Consider the following 10,528-nt stretch of genomic DNA (forward strand, 5'->3'; position numbering starts at 1 on the left):
ACGTGATTTTTGGATTACAAGACACGAGAAAGAAGATAGAGATATGAAGCTACTGCCAAGGGGGGAGTCTGTTGGTGCATGATGCCAGTAGTTCAGTATCTCGTGTTTATTTGTGTCTGTAATCGTTAATTTGTTCTTGTTAAACGTGTTTTGTTTATCTTTATGTTTAGCGAACTTGTTGAGAGCGAAGTTATGATAACTTCGCCTAGCCTGTTGGGCGAAGTTATCGTGTTATATAAACCATAACTTCGGCTCATACTAAACAGAACTTGACAGCTGTTTTGTAACATCTTAGTGTTACGTGTTTGGTTTACCTTTGCAATATAACAAGTATTATCTTACCTACTCGTATTCTTTGAGTGTGATTTACGTGTTCATCGTCTTAACACTCGTATCGTATACGTGGGGATTCCGAACCCTCGTGTTACGAGATACTCCTGTGTTGATCCGGCTGGGAACCTACATTTTGGTAACCAATGACTGATTCACATGGCAACGGTTTAGCCCTATCTTTATTATCTGATTGAATTATGTACATGCTTTGGTTAAATTGATTATCTCACAGGAACAATTTGCATTTTTTTTATTTATTATATATTATCTCACTTAATTGGTGTTTTACTCAAAAAGCCTCGTGAAGAACTTAGGGTTTGCTATGCTAGAGAAGAGATATCAAGATTTAATCTTATTTGAATTATTTACTTTCTTATTTGTTTTAATTATGGATGATGTATTCTGTTTATTTGGATTTTGTTGAATATTTAAATTAAATAAATAGATATTGTCATTTTAATTATTGCATGATAGTACCTTGAGAGCTGTGAGCAATTAGCTCACGTCCAGGCATTTTCGTCTTAGGTTGGGGTGTGACAGATTGGTATCAGAGCTGAAGGTTTAATATAGGTCGTTAGCGGTGCCTTAGTAACATGCTTAGGAGCCCATACGTGCTTATTTGTTTGCCTTCTGTGTTCAAATTATTTGTTTATAGCTTTCTTTGATTTTTATATAATTATTGTTTATTATATCATCATGCACGCACACACAACTCCAAGGTTATGCCTCTCCTTCAAAGATAAATTTTCTTAAATAATTTAAATCAAATAGATTGCTCTTTTATTTTTGGTAAATTTCTTAAGAATTCCCTACCTTTGTTTTTACTCCTTTACCTTAGGGAAGGTTGTGTGACAAGTCTCGTAGTAACTGGAAGGGGAGAGAACTATGAGTCGGGCCTTGGCAAACCGGTTCCGAGAACCCAAGGTAAGACACTATTCCTTACCTGGAGGATAACCTGACCACATTACTCGATCTTATAAGCCAAAGCGGGACATACATGTCATATGACCAACACCCTAGGTTGTCAAACGTGACCGCATTAGCGGTTGCAATTTTATTTAAACCGAATTCACGATGGTTCGTGGCTAAATTCGGTCCTTTCTGATTATCGTGTTTATTTAAATGGTTAGTTGGGCGAATAATCCATGGACACTTCTACTATCCATTTCTCAATTTGTTTGAAGTAGGAGTGTTTTTTGTTGGACGAACCATTTGTGTTTTATATGGAGTAATCATACGTGGTGATTCACGAGATACTCCAACTACCCACATTTTTGTTTCGTTGGTTCGTTATTTAGTTGGTACAGTTAAAATGCCATGGAACGCTCATGGGTCGTCCAACTCTATTGTATTAATAATTCTTTAATTAGTTGGTACACTTAAAATGCATGTAAGGCTCATGGGCTGTCCAACTCATTTGCTTTTATTTGTTAGTTCGTTGGGACATTAAACTGCCATGGAAAGCTCATGGGAGGCCAACACACAAACTTTGTTTCAAGTTAACTCAAACAAATAAACTTTAACTTTTAAAATGACCTCATCTCCTAATCTAGTTAATTATCTTGACTACATCAACTCATAAGTATTTACGCAATGTACCCCATATCTTACAATCTTTTACTTTTATTCCTCAAGATACGACACAAATCCCCCATTCATAAAAACAAAGTTATTATAAGTTATCTAAAACAACTAACCATCTATTATTTAAATGGTTTCCTCAACTTATCCTCACCTTATAAATCTTTATTTTTGGTCCTCATAAAATGTCTTCTCTAAGAAACCATCGTCGTCATCAACATTCATCTGGTTCTCAAGATCTCCGTATGGCTGATAAAATCACCAATTAGTTTGCTGCTGCTGCTATGCCCACAATCATAAACCAAATCTAGAGCCTCAACTCTAATGGATCTGCTAGTTCGGCTGCACCGAATAATTATGATTTTTGTAACTTCTTGAGTACCAAACCTACTTCCTTTCGTGGTCTAGAGAATGCCACCAAGTTGGTGCAATGGTTCGAGAAGATGGAGAATGTGTTCATCCACGGACGCCAAACGAACTAACTTCGCCTCGAGCATTTTCGAGGATCGAGCTATGACATGGTGGAATTCCTTGAAGGCTGACCAAGGACCTTATTTGGTTGTAGCCATGCCTTGGGAGGACCTCAAAAAGGCTATGAAGAAATAGTTTTTCCCTGAACACGAACTGCAAAGGCTTGAAACCGAATTTTGGGAGCTCAAACAAATCGATGGGGATAACTCCACCTATTCCAACCGTTTCTGTGAACTTAAGCCGTATGGTACCCCACCTTGTAACCCCCGAGAACCACGACATTCAGAAATACATTCGCGGTTTACCAAACATTTTCCGTGATGCCGTGGTGAGTTGTGATCCCTTAACCATCGATGAGGCTATGGACCTAGCTGCTTCCCTCACAGACAGTCATGTTAGGGATGGAACCTTTTACCAAAAGGATCCCAAGTCTACTCCCAACAAGACCGAAACCGACTCATCCTCTGATGCTAAAGTCGAACCCAAACCTACTTCAAACAACAATCACCACAACAACAAGCGTAAAGCCAACGATCAAAACTATGTCGTTAACCAACCCAATAACCAACCTTCTCCTAACAAAACCAAAATGACCCGAACAAAAAGGCCTATGATGGACCTCATCCTCTATGCGCCAAGTGTATCCTTCATCACCCTGCTCAATCCCCTTGCCGACTATGCACCCAATGCAACTGTTATGGCCACCTTGCTAACACTTGTCGTGTCCCGCTTAATGCACAAGCCGCCTCACATGCTCAACCCGGTGATCCTTATACCAGTGCTTACTATCATTGTGGAGACCCAAATCATCTCCCTAATTTGTGCCCTCAACTTATCCATGCTCATCAAGCTCAAGCTATGACTGCACCCTACTACCTTACCAATGCTCACCAAGTTCAAACCCATCAACCTCATGTCCTTCAAGCTCTTCCCATCAATCGAGGTCATCCTTACTTATTACTTAACCCAAATCTAACAAACCCCGCACCCGCAAGCTAAAGTGTACCAGGCATACTCTACTCAAGCCCTTGCTATGCAAGTTCAACCCATTAAAGCTATCCCAAGTCAATCTATCTCGAATGCTCAAGTTCTCGTGAATGCAAATCCTTAAGGTGCTTCAAGTCAAATCAACTAAGATACTCAAGGACTCCTAAGACTTTTGTCGATTTTCTCATTCTATCTTAGTTATTTTTGTGTTTTTCCAATTATGAATTGCAACACCTTTTTATGGCATTGAATTATTTGGTTTGAACTATTTATCATTCGCGTATCTTATCTTATGAATAAAGCTTATATTATTTAAGTAAATTTTTATATAAGCCTACTACTATCTTATTTACTTATCCACATTTTATTAACCTCAACTATTAATGAGTTACCCCTTCAAAACTTTGAAGACTTACACTTTTACATTAAGATATGTCTTAGAAATTTCTTTGTTTTATCTAAATCCAATGCAACTTTTGAAATGTTTTAAACATTGGTGATTCTCTAGTTTTGTAGTTAAACTACTTAAAATTTTTGTTTTACCAAAAATCATGTTTTTCAAAATGTTTTGGAACCCACACAATGTGACGAGTTATGTAGACCATCCGACGACCTAAGTAATTATGGGTCGACACGTAACTACCCAAGTCCTCTCATAGAAATCATAATAGGAACAATTGTATGTCATAATGTAGAATTGAAAGTAGTTGAGATAATGGTACAAATGTTAAGATGATAAGGGCATGATGTATACGCCACTAGTACAGCCTATATATAAGTGCCCTTATAGGATTTTCATTTGAAGCCTTGCTTCAACTATTCAAAGTTCTGTATTATGATTAGTTTTAAATTATATTTAAATTTATTTCCTTTCTTCAAAAATTTAATAGTTTTGTTATAGTATTTTCTAATTTCGGGAAGAAATTGCTTTAAGGGGAGACTGTAACAACTCGGATTTTCCATATTAATATTTTTATTATTTACCCGACCCTTTCCGAAGTTTGGGATATTTTACTGATAAAAAATACCGCATTTATAGAGTAAATTAATTATTATAATATTATTGTTTAATTATTTATTTAATATATATTTATAACTTTCAAGATATGACAAATTTAACCCTAAACTAAGCTTTTATCTAAATATGTTTCCATCTTCATATTACATAGACTAAAATGCAATTTATGCTTATTATAATCATTTAACCAGTTTACCCATTATCCAAACCCAGTTCCTTAACCCGTTTACCCAGATCATATCTTGCAGCTCATCCTGTGCCCGTACAAGTCCAAAATAATCTTCGTTACCGTCCAATGACCTGTAACACAATAACACAAATGAAGTACCATAGTTCGTATACTAAACCAAACAAAAACTATATAATTAATACAATAATATATATAATATTAGTACTCTGCCATCAATGTATAGTCTTTAATATAAGGATCAATTGCATATTTCCAACTCCCAAACTGTTAAAATGCAAATTTACCCTACCCATAAATTCAATTGCATATTTCCCCCTTTTTAATAAAATTTTAACATTAATACAATTGCACTCTTATAACATAAAAGACTCTAATACTGGACCACTCGAAAACCTCCTCCAAATAAAAATAAATTAATAAATAAGCATAAAACAAAATAAAAAATGAAAAATTTTATAAAGTAAAAAAACATAAAAACAAAACGTTTATCTAGCATCCCACATAAAAAATACACCTTCTTGGTTTTGTATTTGAGTAAAGGATTTATTGTTTAGTTTAGATTTTAGGGTTAAGACTTTAGGGAAGGGGGGGGGGGGTTAGAATTTTAATTTTAGTTTTTTTTTTTTTGGGGGGGGGGGGGTGGTGGGTTAGGTCTTTTTAGCTTGGGGTGGGGGTAAGGTTTTTTTAGCGAGGTGTGGAGAGGGATTAGGTTTTTTAGTAGGGTGGGGGATGTTGAAAGTAATTCACATAATCAGACATAATATTTGCACATACTTGAGATTCATTAAAGTCAAGAGGTTGATATATGGTTTTGTGAGTTTGAATTTTGAATAAGTAACGTTGGTCATTATATGACCGAGTTACATGTTGATTTAACTCGTCTAGTTATTTTGTTTTCGTTATCATGTAAGGCTATTGATGTATAAGAAATTATAGATGTTTTTAGTTCCAAAATATCTCCAAACAAGCGTAATTTCGACATATATATTAGAATAAATAGCCACTAATGTTTATAATTTCTATCTATAGGTAAATATAGTCGTAAGGAATAAAACAAGCTGAGATACGAAGAAAAACGGAAAAACACAGTGAAAACCAAAAAGACACGCCTCATGGTGAATCAAGATATGGCCATGCCTAGAGCATATGACGTAAAAACAAAAATCAGGAATCAAGACAAGGTCATGTTAACCAAGACACACTCCATGTTATCAAAGGCAATAAGAAAAGACAATATAGAAGGTTCTGAAGCAAAACACGGCCATGCCCTCCCAAAACATGACCATGCCTTCAGAATAAGAGAAAAGGACAAAACAGAAAGAATTTGGACTGTTGTGGAACTCAACATGGCCGTTCTTTTCTTAGCATGGCCGTGTTACCCTAGAGTTGTACGATCTGACAAGAGCAACGAATCAATCCCATCCATCAATCCTTAACCACTTCCTTTCACCAGCATTAATACTCCTTAACCACTTCCTTTCACCAGCATTAATAAGAGAATCAATCCCATCCATCAATCCCTTAAAGATTAAGGGGATTAAGCTTTTGGGAGAAGTCATTTGCATCAAAGATTAGTCATCCAAATTGGTTAGATTGTTTCAATTTGATCATGTTTGTATCTATTACTTTGATAAATACCACTATGTCTATTAGTGGCTAAACTTTCATAGTATCATCTTGGTTTATAATGAATCTTAATTTAAAGTTTGATAATGTAAGTAAAACATGTGATTGGTTTTTTATAACTAATGGTTCTGTTGCAATTATCACTTGATGAGGAATGTTAAAATTCTCTTAAAAGATACCCCAAGTGCTAAGCTTGAGGATAAGCCGAGGAATTGCTAGTCTTGCGAAGCCATGGAGAACCATAAAATAGACACCAAGACCCCGAATATGATAATAAGTCGAGAAATCACCATTCTTGTGAGGACTTGGTTGATAAATTAAGAATCCTTAAAATCAACCCCCAAACGCCGAGCTTGACGATAAGCCGGGGAACTGCCACTCTTGTGAGGGTTTGGGGAATAACTTAAGAAACTTTTAAAGAGTCGCCAAGATTCTGAGCTTGACGATAAGTCAAGAAATCGCCATTCTTGTAAGTGCATGGTTGGGGAGAAAACATGAATCTTAATATTGACATGGACCAAATGGAATACTAATAGTGATTGACCATTTTATAATAAGACTTATCAACAATGTTGTGGAAAAGAATTGTTGGTGTTCATCCACTAAGATCGGTTAATTACTCATTAAGTGAGTGTGCAACATAACCAACTTAAAGCAACTATTAAGTGGTTATTACATGAGTTCTATAATTGTTCAAGAGTTCCGCGGGTTAAAACTTGGTAATTCAAGGTTAATCTTTTAAGACTCAACTAATCTTAATTGGTGTTTTAGGCATAATACAAGGGTTATTTTATAAAGGATCAAGGAAAATTAACTTAATAATTTAAGGGGTCGTCTCATCTTTAAAGTGAATTACCTTATTGTAAGGCCCAGGTCTCGGTGCCCTACATTTCATGTCGGATTTACTCATAAACACGGTTCTACAAATCAGAGTTAATTGAAACTTTCGCGGAATATAAAACACCAATCATTCTTTACAATTCTTTATAAAAACTTGTCTAACATAGAACATCATATCACTTCTTCTTCCGATGCCAGTCTCTTATGTCCATGCCATGTGTCCCTCACTCAAGCCAGCTGTTTCATAATACTCACCTGCGTGCATACTAAAATTCAGCTACGTTGAGTGAGTTCTATTAATTAGGCAACGTACATTACATTCTCATACATTCCTTCATGTATCCAAAGACACGTATTAATACATTATCCTTGTATAAATATCGATAAGAGGAACGTCACGTAATATCTATTAAAAGAACCATTACTATTGCCCCTACTATATATTCTCCATAGAAGGAACAATCTATATATATTATCCATAGAAGGAACACTATGTATTATCATAGAAAGAACACTGTATATTATCCATAGAAGGAAGACTATTCATTATCCATAGAAGGAACACTATATATTATTCATAGAAGGAACAATATTCATTATCCATTTAAGGAGCATATACTTCACTATTTAACATCCATTTAAGGAACACTGATAATGTCCATAGTCCTTATCTACACTATCACTTCCCGGGTCTATGTCCAATAGAAGTTAGAGGGATTTTCCATCCTAACTTACTCTATCAGACATGGAGCCCGCATCCCATTCATACACTTGCTTCCAAATACCATACATACAACTATAATCACCTTCCTTGGTGATACGTGCAATATTCGAAGATCATTCATGCACTAACAAGCATTCATCCATAATCTCAGTATAATATCTGTCACATAAATCATATATGGCATACACTTACCACTTAAGGTAAGTGTATTAACATTTCACATTGAGTATGCACACAGCCCCGAAAACATAACAAGGAAATGGGGCTAGAAACTCACCCGGATCCTGTTACGTTCTCCGTTCAATGTTATTCGTTTCTTTAACAATGCTTTACTAAATGTATATTAATCACATGTATCAATACTTGTTCTATTCATATTATTCATGTTTCACCATAAATGGTTAAGTCTGGTCTATTCTAATAGCATTGTATTTGAATACCTTGTATTCGAATGGTATTAGAATACATTTGTGTTAGCATACATTTTTATTCTAATGGCATGTGACTAGAATACATTTGTATTCTAATGGCATGGGTTTAGAATACATTTGTGTTAGCATTCCACTTGTATTAGAATACCTTTGTATTCGAATGGTATATGTATTCTAATGATCACATTGTAATCTTATTGGTACATTGTAATCTAATTCATGAATTGTAATCTAATGATATATAGTAATCTAATGATACATTGTAATCTAATTCATTAATTGTAATCTAATGATACATTGTAATCTAATTCATGAATTGTAATCTAATGATAGATTGTAATCTAATGCATGAATTGTAATCTAATGATAAATTGTAAGCTAATGATACATTGTAATCTAATTCAAGAACTGTAATCTAGTGATACATTGTAATCTAATGATACATTGTAATCTAATGCATGAGTTGTAATCTAATGATAGATTGTAAGCTAATGATACATTGTAATCTAATTCATGAATTGTAATCTAATGATAGATTGTAATCTAATGATACATTGTAATCTAATGCATGAATTGTAATCTAATGATACATTGTAAGCTAATGATACATTGTAAACTAATGCATGAATTGTAATCAAATGATAGATTGTAAGCTAATGATACATTGTAATCTAATGCGTGAATTGTAATCTAATGATAGATTATAAGCTAATGATACATTGTAATCTAATTCATGAATTGTAATCTAATTGTAGGTTCCCGGACGGATCTTACACGGGATATCGCTATCTATGCAGGTGCGGAATCCCTGCGTAGGTAGTTACGAGCGTAGAATACGTAAGACAATCACACGTGATACAAACGAACACCTTATGTATTATAACCTGAAACACGTCTATTACAGACTCGATCTCTCGTCTATAGACTTACTGAAATACACGTGATTAACCAAAACTCTAACCTCACACCGTAACCCGTAGGTTATATAAATACACGACAACTTCGCCTCAGGCGAAGTTGTCAGTAACTTCGCTCGTTGAACAAGTTCGCCTAGGCGAACTTGTCAACAACTTCGCTTGTTCAACAAGTTTGCCTAAGCGAACTTGTTAACAACTTCGCTTACATACATAAACATAAACTTAAACATAATTACATTACAGACTCGATTACAAACGCTAGACTATGAACTACTAACATTTATGTACCAACAGACTCCCCCTTGGCAGTAGCTTCATATCTTGATCTTCAAAGCTTGTGTCTTGTAATCTTTCGTCTTCTCTCTTTATCTCTTCAAGCATGCACTCCCTGTCTAACACATACAGAAACCAACTTCTGGTACTTCTTAGCTTCCTCTTTCCAAGCAGGAATGTAGAAAATCTTCTTAGCATGTAGTACCTGCAAGTCGGCTTGAGACAGATTGACTAAGTGCATAGGATCATACACTCTCATGATCTCTTCCTCATCTTCATCCTCCATGACCGCTTCAGCAGTTTCACAATCCACGTACCACCACTTCAAGTCTTTCAAGACGTTCTTGGGCATCACCTTCATCGGCACTTCTTTTAAATGACGGACTGGTTTATACTTCATAACCATCCATGGTTTGCCGTCTGCCCTCATCCCTCTTTCTTTGTCTTCTACTAACTTCCCTTTCTGAGGCTTCAGAAGTTCAAACTTTTTATCTTTAATGGCCTCCTTCCAAACAATTTTCCCAATTACTCTCGCCATGTTATCATCGCTTCTGTTTATCATCCCCAGTCTTGCTAAGTCTTTCACCTCACACTCCGGTAAGGTATTCAGGGATCTTAACATCTTCTTGAAGTACTGAATGCCGTCGTAACGTTTGATCACAAATAGTTTCAACTCTTCATCGTACAACCAGAATATGATTCCCTTCTTTGATTCTGCATATCCCTTTATATTATACGACTTCTTGAACATCGTCGGTACTGCTGGCTTCTTCGTCTTTACAAACCACTGAGCGCAGCCTTCCTTCCAGTTTGGCTGATCTTCCCACTCAGTGTTGTCAACCACAGCATCTTCACATATAGTCGACTGTTCAATCACAGGGATCTCATGCTCTACATTTTCTTCAACAATCTCTCCTTCTTCTATCACATTCTCAACCACAATTTCTGCACCAATCTTTTCAATCTCATCGATTGGCAGAACATCTTCTTCATTTATCAACTCATCATCCTCTAACATATCGTCTATCTCTTTCAACGCATCAATCATATCATCAACATCTTCAACATCATCAACCACATCCACATCATCACCAACAGCAACCACATCATCACCAGATGCAGACTCCCCCTCAGCTG

The sequence above is a fragment of the Bidens hawaiensis genome, unplaced genomic scaffold (genome assembly GCF_021521415.1).
Source record: "Bidens hawaiensis isolate Kalapana, Puna unplaced genomic scaffold, B.hawaiensis_p1.1 tig00028833_1, whole genome shotgun sequence".
NCBI classification, from domain to species: domain Eukaryota; kingdom Viridiplantae; phylum Streptophyta; class Magnoliopsida; order Asterales; family Asteraceae; genus Bidens; species Bidens hawaiensis.